The sequence below is a fragment of the Cynara cardunculus genome, assembly GCF_001531365.2.
Source record: "Cynara cardunculus var. scolymus isolate 2C chromosome LG 1, CcrdV1, whole genome shotgun sequence".
NCBI classification, from domain to species: Eukaryota; Viridiplantae; Streptophyta; class Magnoliopsida; order Asterales; family Asteraceae; genus Cynara; species Cynara cardunculus.
In genome coordinates this window covers 4,240,229-4,252,383 of record NC_037528.1, presented here as the reverse complement: position 1 = coordinate 4,252,383, position 12,155 = coordinate 4,240,229, and positions in this window count along the sequence as shown.

Sequence of the window (12,155 nt, the reverse complement as noted above, 5' to 3'; positions counted from 1 at the left end):
CACGGTCCACCCGCCCTTAAGAGCCTAACGTCCTTGCTGGCACACCAGTCTTGTTCCCCACTTCGATACCATATGAAAGATCCCAGGCAAACCATACCTGAACTAACGATTTTAAAACTTGTCTAGAAGAAGAGGTATTAAGTCCCTTATAAGACAACCTTAATTCCCCTCCCCAACCGATGTGAGATTCTACAGATGGTATCAAATCCAGAAACTGGACTGGTGTGCCAACGGGGGCGTATCATGTATTGACAAAATGCACAATATCTGATACGATTGATACAGAATGTTACATAGACACAATACACCTATAAATACATACACACACACACACACACACGTACTGCGTGGGTGAGTGTGTATCCGTTGCTTGTTGGTGAAGAATCAAACTTGTAATGCTTAAGTTGAATATGAAGTAAGATCTTAAAATTGATTATATATTAGATGTTAAGTTAGCATCCATTAATTAGTTTGAAATGCTTAAAACTTATTCGAAATATATATGAGGATTATATATATACATAGGTGGAGGTTCAAACGAGAACACCTCCATTTTACGAGAACGCGAGAACACCCTTATCACATGTGATAATACGCGTGAGGGGACCATGTGATGTGCGAACGACGTGTTCTACGACTTAGGCCGTGCCAAAAGCTATCTGCGTCTATGATTTAGCATCCCATTGATGGTCTTGATGGATTATAATATCATATAAGAAGAAGCTTATCACATGTGAATGAATTAAAGAGTTGTGTGACAAATTGAGAAAAGACATGAAGTATATATATGCATGAAAATAATAAAATGAAAAAGGAGTTTGGTACGAGGTGTGTATGCAAATCCCTCCCACTACTCCGTGTTGGACGGTGTCCACTACTCCGTGTTGCACGCACGCAGTCTCTACCAATACATCCATCAAGCCCTACCACCTCCAGCCTCCAGCCTCCATCTATTAATTAATTACTTAATTAATTAATTAATCCTGTTGCACTTAATTATATTACATAATCCCTCCTTGTATATACATACGTGTATATTAATTATGTCTTATCTAATAAAATGAACGTGTGCTTTGTAACAACTGGTCACGATAGAAAATAAGACTTATGAGCTTTTTATAAGGCTTTAATACTGGACTACTAATAACTCTTACAATGGTTTTAAATTTAATCTGAGGTTATTGGGTCATTCTTATGCTTCGGGCTTCGGGGTGTTATAAATGGTATCATAGCTAATAATTGTACGATCGGGATGATGAGGCAAACCTCATTGGATATGATGAGTCCTCGAGGGGGATGTTTGTAACATTTTAGGTGAATCTCGTATCGTCGATGACAAGGACGAAGATTCTGGATAAGTCTGACGATAACATCTCAACGATTCACATGTGATGGTTGTCTGCTTCACACGCCTTCACATTCTCATAAAATGATATCGTTCTCGTTTGAACTTTCACCATTATCATTCTTGTCACAGTGTTTGTGCTTTTTTTATGTTTATCATATGTTATTCTTCATATACAACGTTTAAAAACTTGACAGACTACTTTTCAATACAAAGCTAGTCATGTTGTCAAACTAAAACACGCGATTAATTTTTGAAAATTTTGTCTAAAAATATTTACCTTGGGTTGGGTTCACGTGAGACCAAGGGTTTTCGTGAGACCCGTAAGATCAATTTATGTTCATTGATCAACTTTATAAGCTAATTATCTAATGGTTTAAAGTTGTACGGTGACAATTTTGTGATTATTGAGAAGTCTCGTGGCAATTTTGTGATTATGAATGTTCAGATTGTAGATCTAATCTAAGGGTTGAAAATTGGTCTTACGGGTCTCACGAAAAACCCTCGGTCTCACATGATCCCAAGTCTATCTACCTTAAGTTAAAAAGTGGTTATACATATTTTCTATTTAGTTTAAATCATGTATTTTATTATGCTCATATATATTTTCAATTTTTTTTGTCTTGTATATAATCATGTATTTTTCTCTCTCACAAATAATCACATTTTTATAAAATTAATTTGTGGTACATTTTATATGGAATTATGATGCATTTCTTAATGCATGATTAGAAAAGGAAATGACTTATGTGATGAATACCTTGTCACAATTCGTACAATGCTACAAATAGAAACCGATCGAATACATCCTTAATTCAAGATATGTATATAAATGCACAAGTCGTTCATTTTTGTAAGCTTTCTCGATGTCCATATTTATCAAGTTTTCTACAATTATAACTTATGATTTCATCTGATAAATGTATGATTCTATTTTGTTTTTCTAATGTAAAGTTATGATAATAATGAATGAACTTTATCATCGTCCATATATATCTCAATCATAATTAATAAAACATGATAATTGTTCAGAAATATCTCCATTGTTTCCTAATATAAATCTATGGTTTGTATAATTTGTGATAATCAAATGGTTTGCAAATGGAAGGTAGCACACATATTCATACATATATATATATATATATATAGAGAGAGAGAGAGAGAGAGGGGTTGGTTATTATACAACCCTTGACATTTGTGCAACCAATACAACCCAATCTCAACCGTTCATTTCATTTGATGAATATGTGATTTCATAGAAGTTTTGATTGTTTACTAATATAAAGTATTAATCATAATTAATGAACTCTATTTATATTCCATAAATATTCAAATCATAATAAATGAACTCTCATCATTTCTATAAATATCTCAATTAATTGGGTTGCAAGGGTTGTACAAATACACAAGATTGTAAAAGAAATATACCCTATATATATATATATATATAGGGGCATGTTCAAATGAAAACCACTCAATTTGTAAAAACCATAAAAACTTCATTCAACCACTCATAATTTTTTATTTTATTCATTTTTTTGTAATTATGAGAGGTTGATTAACCATTTTTATTGTAGAGGGTGTTAATCATGGATATTATCATCTTAATTATTTTAATTTTAGAGAAATACATGAAACAATTTCATTAAAATTTCATTAAATGTTATATGAAACAATTTCATAACCATATATGAAACATATTCATCAAAAAAAGTATTATATGAAACAATTTCACAAGATTAAACAATTTCATGAAAAAATTTCATAAAATTAAACAATGAAATCGACGTATGATGGTGGTTTGTACGATTTTTACAAATAAGGGTTGTTTTCATTTGATCGCTCCTATATATATATATATATAGGGTTGGGTTCACGTGAGACCAGCCTGTTTTCGTGAGACCCGTGAGACCACATTTTTACACATAAACTTCACAGCAAAAACACTGTGAAGGTTTGAAAAAAGTCGAACATTCACAGCAAAAACGCTGTGAAGGTTTTAAAACGTCACCTTCACAGCATTTTGCTGTGAAGTTTCAAGTGTAAAATGCTGGTCTCACGGGTCTCACGAAAACAGGTTGGTCTCACATGATCCTAAGTCTATATATATATATAGGTGGAGGTAATGCAAGAATAACTTACTAACCTCAAACTTTTTTAATCAATTATTTAAATGATAATAAATACAAATAAAGCCTTATCATCCCATCAGTTCGTAGTATTCAAATTTTTTTCGACCTAGAATGAAGGATTTGAATGTTGTTAGGTTAGTGATTGAGAATTTTAATGTTTATCACATGTGATAAACATTCCAATTTAAAATTATCTGAAGATAGTAAGATAATTATGTTGATGATGATGATGAAGGTTCGATAATAGTGTGATAACATTAATATTTCATAACTTTTTTCTAAATCGGTTGTGTTATCGTCAGGACTATAATGATATGAGTTTTTTTATCACATGTGATAAAAGGTCCATAAAATTGTGAATGTTAACATTTTTAGTCGATTTATAGTTATTGGTACATGTTGATTTTAGTTTAATGTTATAGAAGTTTTGTAATTGAGAATTTTGATGTTTATCACATGTGATAAACATCCCAATTTGAAATCATATGTTACTGTAATCCTTGATGAGGTTGATTATCACATAATTATTACACTCATATCACACCAAATCGTGTAGCCGATTTCCTAAGTTAATCCTAGCCGAGCGGAATCCTTGATAATTGTGTAATAATCACACATATTTCACACTTAACTCGCAACAAATTGTGTTGAAATAAGCGATAACCATAATAGCTCATTTTGTTATCCCATATTATCGGGTTTACTGTGATCGTGTTTTTAAAATTTTATCAGTTTGAATTCCAATATTACCTTTTTGCCTCTCAAAAATTTTTGAATTTAAAAAATCTTTTAATTTTTATTGTTATCACAATATAAGGTTAATAGGCCATTTTCGCAATTCACAAAGGTCCTCGTTTGAACTCTTCCCTATACACACACACACATACATATATATATATATATATATATATATATATGAGGTTTACTTTGCAAACCACGTTATTTGTACAAACCGTACAAGTTTCATTCAACCAAACATAATTTTTCATTTTGTTCATTTTTTTGTAATTATGAGAGATTGATTAATCATTTGTATTGTGTAGGGTGTTAATCATGTATATTATCATCTTCATTATTTTTAATATTAGAGAAATACATGAAACAGTTTCATTAAATATTATATGAAACAATTTCATAACCATATATGAAACAACTTTATCAAAAAAAGTATTATATAAAACAATTTCACATGATCAAACAATTTCATGAAAAAAATCCATAAGATTAGAAAATGAAATCGACGGATGAAGGTGATTTGCACGGTTTGTACAAATTGGGTAACTTGCATTTAATTGCTTCTTTGTGTGTGTGTGTATGTGTATATATATACACACACACACACTAGAAGAGTATTCGCGCAATGCAGCGAGACACATTTCGATTTTAATGTTCTATTTTATTATTTGTCTCTATCGATGTTATAATACGATTTTATGTGTTTTTAAGAAAGCAATAATGATTTTATTTCTGAATAAAATATAAATTTGAAGATATCATAAAAATTTGAAAAAAAACATATCAATGTAATCTACTATTTAAAAGTCTTCATTTTTTACGTAATTTTTTTTATTATAATTTAATTTAAATTTAATAATGAAATAATTTATTTTTGGTTTAATAATATAACATTTTATAAAGATAATAATTAAATATCCTGTTAGATATCAATGGTTATCCTAATTATATTTTAGATTTTTTATATTTCAAATGAGATGTTTATCTTGTATTTGATTATGTTTATCCGCAGTTATTTATACGAATTGAGATATGGAGCTTTAATAAGTTGTACTTATGCACAATCTACTTGCAATTTTGAGTTTTAAGTAATATGTATTAATAAACAGTATTTTACGCATAAAAAGTGGTTTTTAAGAGTTTTTGTCAAATGTTTTATAATATAGTATATATATAGATATATATATATATATATATATAGATATAGATATATATAATCTTGAGATCCGATGGAAATCACTCATTTAAGATAATTAAAGGATATAAAGCGGGTATCACAATGGAATGTTCAAGTGGGAAGGGGGAGATAAGATTTCTAAAATATCTAAACTGCTCTTTCATTAAAAAATTTAATCAAAATTATTAATTTTGTAATTTATCCTTATATTTATGGTAAAACTTGAATCTCACGGTTATCACAAGTCAGGTTCAGGAGTACTGAAAAACCACAAAAAAACGAATGAAAAACTATATCAATATGAATGTCATTTTAACGTCAAAAAAATGATTATTATTTTGGTGTAATTAATTTCTCTTGAATTTTGTTTATTTTTTGTATTTTTTCGGATAAAAAATAGGGGTTGAGGTTTTTTTTTTATAAAAGAAAATTGTCGTAACAACCCGTTTAATCACATCCATCATACCGGTGTTTTATAGTTGTTCATTTATTTAGGTTTTCTCTTGAACCTTCTTTTATTGAGTCAGGTTCAGGAGAAAACGCTAAATAAACGAAAAATCGAAAAACCACAAAAAAATAAATGAAAAAACTATATTAATATGGAAGGAGAAAATTATGATGGTTATTTTTAGTGTAATTTATTTGGCCGAATTTTGTTTACTTTTCTTATTTTTTTGGAATAAAAAATAAAGACGGGCGTCTTGGCGAATTGAAGACACTATTGGTAGTAATTCATTTCATTATACACGGAGAGAGTGAGATTTGTAGTGATGCATTCTTAGGCATCTCTATATATACCATACCCTTCTCATCACCTATTCAACATAAACCTTCACCCTTTTTCCTACATCATCTCTTTCTTCCTAAAATAACCCTCTCATCTCTTTCACTTTAAGCTCCCTAATTCATCAACATGCCTTCTTTCTTCTTCTCCAATCTCTCAGTTCTTTTAATTTGTTTGGTTCGTTTCCATCATCATCATCTCTCTCTCTCTAATGAGAAGGGATGATGATCAAAAGTCCTTCACTTTCTATCCCTTCTCCTGATTACTTTGTCTTCCATGGACTCTTCTTACTAGCTAGCTAGGGTTAATTCCCTTTCTCTCTCTAGCTACCCTCTATCGATTTGTTCATGAATTAAGCGAACTCAAAAGATCGATCTCAAGCGCACCCACACAGTCACTTCTTGCCATTGAAGCATCATCAAGATTCACAAAAGGTTCCATCATTAGCTAGGGTATTCGATCGATATTCATCTATGCAAAATCTTCAATGTTTATATCGATCTTGCTTCCTACTAATCTAAGGACTCTCCATCTGTTGAGTGTTTGAGAATCTTGATGATGCTGCAGTGGCAATTAATGGCTAATTTTCCATTCGAATATCGTTTCTTTGAGTGTTCAATTATCGTCCAATACTGGTAAGCAAAGCTGTAAGCTGTATAATTTAATCAAAAGAAGAAGAGAATTCTATAACCCATTACTTATCGTCTGCTAAATGACTATGTTTAATGGAATCTTTTTAAGTTTGCTTTATTAGTTTTGTTGCTTTTGACAGAAACTTGGTTTTTATTAATATTGATTTGGGAGTTAATTAATTAATGTTGTTATTTAGATAAGTGTGTCCAACAATGTTTAGGGTTTTCCTTGCAGTAAGGACCAGCGCATGGGTGTTCTTGAAATCATCATAACCACACATCAACATAAATAATTAATTAGATATGAGGTGAGGTGATTATCGAGCGGATTAGGTAGGGTTTGTTAATTCAGCTTTTGATCGCTTAATTAAGACTTACCTTCGTTAGGATATAGTACTCTATCGGAACACGGTATATGTACACGAAGGATTGAGATCGGCGTTCGTTAGTTGTTCTAAAAAATGCCATCATCCCTTTTGTCCAAGTTGTTAGGGTTTTTGGTATATACCAATTATATGATTTCAACTCAATCATCCATTCATATACATGCCAATTCTTGAGATCTGATAAGTAAATCTTTGGAACCAGATCTAGATATTGTATGTTTTAGTAGTTAGTACGTTGTTCGAGAAGTTTGCAACTCGTGGGAAGATAATTCACATTTAGTATAGGGTAAAAATCTAATATTAGGTAGCAAGTTTTCTTGTAAATATGATTTTGTTAAGAGTAATTTCTTTATAAATACTTTTTATAACTGTTTGATCATTTAAAACATTGAATTAGGTGTTTCATGGGTTTAATTATTTGAAAACTCTAAAATTTATGAGATTAGTGAGAACTTTAAGGATTTGTTTCACTTTTTTTTTCTATTTAAGTATACTATTTAATGAATTGGTTAGCATATTTAGTTTCATAATTTGTCTGTTTCATGTGTATTCGGTTCACAATGTGAAACTTTTTTACGTGAATGTTTTATTTCACAAACACAAAAAAAGTTTTACATTATGTATCAAGTACATGTGAAACAAACACATTGTAAAACAAATATATATGTTAATCACTACATTAAATTTTAACCGTAGATAATATATGTTAATCACTATGAATTAGAGAGTTCTCAATTTAAAACAAATAAAAGTACAGGTCATCAAATATATATATTTTTTGCATTTATAGTTTCACAGTTTTCGCAAACTTACTCAATTTTAATGGAATTATTTGACAAACAAATAGTTAGTTTCTAATAAAATATCATGGTTCCGAAGTTCTGTTTATTTTTATTTTAGATATCACAAGTCAAAATACTTGTTTCGAACCTGGAGAACTCAAGTATTTGAACATGTTGTGTTTGCTAGATTGTCTATTATGTTACGAGCTGATTTTTATGTTACATAAGTAACAAACTATAATATGTTATTTTATCTAAATAAATAAAATTTGCCAAAATTATTTTTGAAAACACATAAATGAGAAAAAGAGTCATAGATGGATATTTTTGTAGCAAATCATTATATTCACACACCCAAAAAATAGGAATTTCCGTTTAGAGACACTAAGAAATTTGGGTTTGTTAGGGGTCGTTTACCAAACACTTTCCTGGTAATAACTTATTGGTAAAATTTAACACTATAACTTACTTATCGATTAAGATTTTAGTCAACAAAAACGGTATTGTATGCAATAATTTACGTGGTAAACGTTAACCGTGGTAAGAATCATCGTCCTCACGTACCGGGTAAAACTCTTGGTCATTGTCTCACTTTTACCGGGTAAGATTTTTGGTTCTTGCAATATATATATATATATATATATATATATATATATATAGAGAGAGAGAGAGAGAGAGAGAGAGGTTGGTTATTATACAATCTTTGACATTGTGCAACCAATACAACTCAATCTCAACCGTTCATTTCATTTGATTAATATGTGATTTCATAGAAGTTTTGATTGTTTCCTAATATAAAGTATTGATCATAATTAATGAACCATATTCATCTTCCATAAATATTCAAATCATAATAAATGAACTTCCATCATTTCCATAAATATCTCAATTAATTGGGTTGTATTGGTTGTACAAATAAATATATATATATATATATATATATATTTAAATAAACTTCCATCATTTCCATAAATATCTCAATTAATTGGGTTGTATTGGTTGTACAAATGAATATATATATATATATATATTCAAATATGATAAGATAATATGACTTGGTAAGCACTTACCCAGGTAAGCGTTTGGTAAACAACCTCTTAAATAAAAGTTTGAATCGTGTATTGGAGAGCAATTTCCAAATATCTTGACCCTTGAGGCCATGGCTTTTCTAGAAATTGTATTGGGAAATATAAAAGCGCACTCTCATTCTAAAGAAAAAAACTCAATTAATTCTAACTTTTAAGTGTTTGTACATAAAATGAGACATAAATTTACTTTTATAGGTAGGTAATACTAATAGTTGGTTAAGTAGGGACGGATACGTAGTTATTTTAAAGATTAAAACAATTATTAAATAATTAATTACTAAATGATAAGATCAGCAATGGTACTGCATTCATTCAGTAAGAATAGAAATTCAGTTTGACCACCGCTAAAGACTTCACTCTTGTAGTATCACAATCTAAGATTTAATATCGCATGTCTTAACAACACCGCTAAGCCTAAGGAGTTCATTTATCTCAAATGAATCTCAATTAAATCAACAAAATTTACTATTTTTTATGTTATTTGAAACAATATAATGTTATTTTTCTGAAAAATCACATTCAAATATATGTGTTTGTATATATATATATATACTAGAAGAGTACTCGTGCAATGCAGCGAGACACATCTCGATTTTAATGATCTATTTTATTATTTGTCTCTGTCGATGTTATAATACGGTTTTATGTGTTTTTAAAAAAACAATAATAATTTTATTTTTGAATAAAATATAAATTTCAAAAAAATATATATATCAATGTTAATATCAAATCAACTATTTAAAAATTCTCATTTTTATGTAATTTCTTTAATTTATTAATTTTTTTATTATAATTTAATTTAAGTTTTATAAAGAAATAATTTATTTGTGGTTTAATATAACACTTTATAAATATAATAATTTCTGTTAGAACTCAATGATTATTCTAATTATATTTTAGATTTTTTATATTTAAAATAAGATGTTTATCTTGTATTTGATTATGTTTATCTGCAGTTAGTTATACAAATTCAGATATGGAGCTTTAATAAGTTGTATTTATGCACAATCTACTTGCAAGTAATATGCATTAATAAACAGTACTTTAAGCATAAAAAATAGTTTTTAAGAATTTTTATCAAATGTTTTATAATATAATATAGATATATATTCATCCATTAACAATAATGAAATATTATTGGCAAGATTCAGTGTGAAATATAGGTTCTGTTAAAAAAAATCTTCTTTGTAATGGTTAATCATTACTTATTGATTTTTTATTAACATAAAAATTACCTATTTGATTTAAAATTTATTTTTATTTAGTAAATTGGACTGGGCTAAGACCTTAAATAATGGGCCTTTATTTAGTATATTGGACTCGGATCCGAGATTGGAGATGGAGAGTAAATCATCTTTTTCTTGCGTAGGTCTCATCCTTATTAAATCACAATAAAAGAAAACGATTCGAACGGGTTGGATGATGGGTTAAAACGAGTAGGATAAAAAAGAAGTTGAATCTTGAAAATAGTAAAAATCTATAGCAAGAAAAGAGGAAACTTTACCGATAAAATTCAACATCATCATTACTTATTGGGTAAGATCTTATTCCACAAAAAGGACATTGTATACAACAATTTATCTTGTAAACGTTAACTATGATAAGATTCGTCACTTTCACTTGCCGGGTGAGATTGTTGGTCCCTACCATATTCATCTATAAATTTTCTATTGTCTAACCACACACCATTTTCTATTTATATATGTTGAAATATCTCATATGTTTTAAATGACTCTTTTTGGAGAGTAATTTGATGGAGTTTCATATATATTCTTCAGAGAATGTCTACCATTTTTGGAATCAATATTTTGAAATTCATGTTCGTCTATCGTTCGTTGAAGGGGCTTATTAGATTCTTACATCGCCTACATTCATCTACGATATCGACATGTTTGAGCACAAACTCTAATGACAACATATCGTAGGTGAGGCACTTTTAAAAAAAGTACGTATACAATGTATTTCACATACTCTAAACCCTTTAACTTTTTAATTAATTAATCATTATTTAATTTACATAAGCATAAATTAAGAGAAAGAGGTGGTTGCATTGCATGCATGATCCCCATGTGCAAATTGCATGTTGTGGATGAGTCCTGGTCAAATATCTTGCAATAAAACTTAAACAAGTGGATACTTTAAATTTTTTGTTATTTCTTTCAACTCTTTTATGAAATACTAATTACAATACTTGTCTTAATAAATCAGCACATGCCCCTCTACAAAACTTCAGAAAGAAACTTATGTTGGTGTTTTACATTAATTTGAACAACTTATCTTATTAAGATAATAAGAGGTCGAAAACAATACACGGAGACTTGTCTATGAATATTTGGTTATTAAATAAAATATGTTAATTCAAGAACTGATATAAATGTTTATTTATCAAATAACTTGGTAAATTCAATTATTTTATTAGTTACTGAATTAACAGATGTTATTTCAATGAGTTAACAGATTTTTCATTACAATGGTATCCCTTATTTCTTGTTGTTAATTTTATCTTATGGACCACTTTTTATAGACTTATATATTAAACAGTGTTTTCACTTCTTTCTCAAATTAACCAAATTCATTTATTTTTATTTTTATTTTTATTTAATAAAAAAGTTATGTAAGTAATTGAGAATCAAATTGTAAGTGGGGATATTGACCAGTCAAAGAGATAATTTCACACACAAATGCATGTCTCATGGGAGATGTTTCCAAGTAATCGAGAAAACCTCTAATCGTTGGTGATGATGAGTTCTTGGTTTCTTGTTTCCAATTAATTAAGTTACAAATGGGAATTATATTAATTAAAAAATATTTATCTTTCGGCAAAGTTGGTTGGGGGACAATGGAAATTTGAAAGATTGCTTTCGTAATAAAATAAGGGTCACTTATAAAAAAATGCGTGATATTATAATAAAAATGATGTTGGTTGTTTAGAAGTGCGAACATATATAGTTTTGCAATCTATGTGCCTGTAATATTACAATGTTATGTTTTTTTTTACCTTTAGAATATTGTTCTACCTTATTAATGGATCAAGGACTGTGAAGATGATCTAATCAAGGGACGAGGGTTCGCTAAATAGATTCGTACATGATTA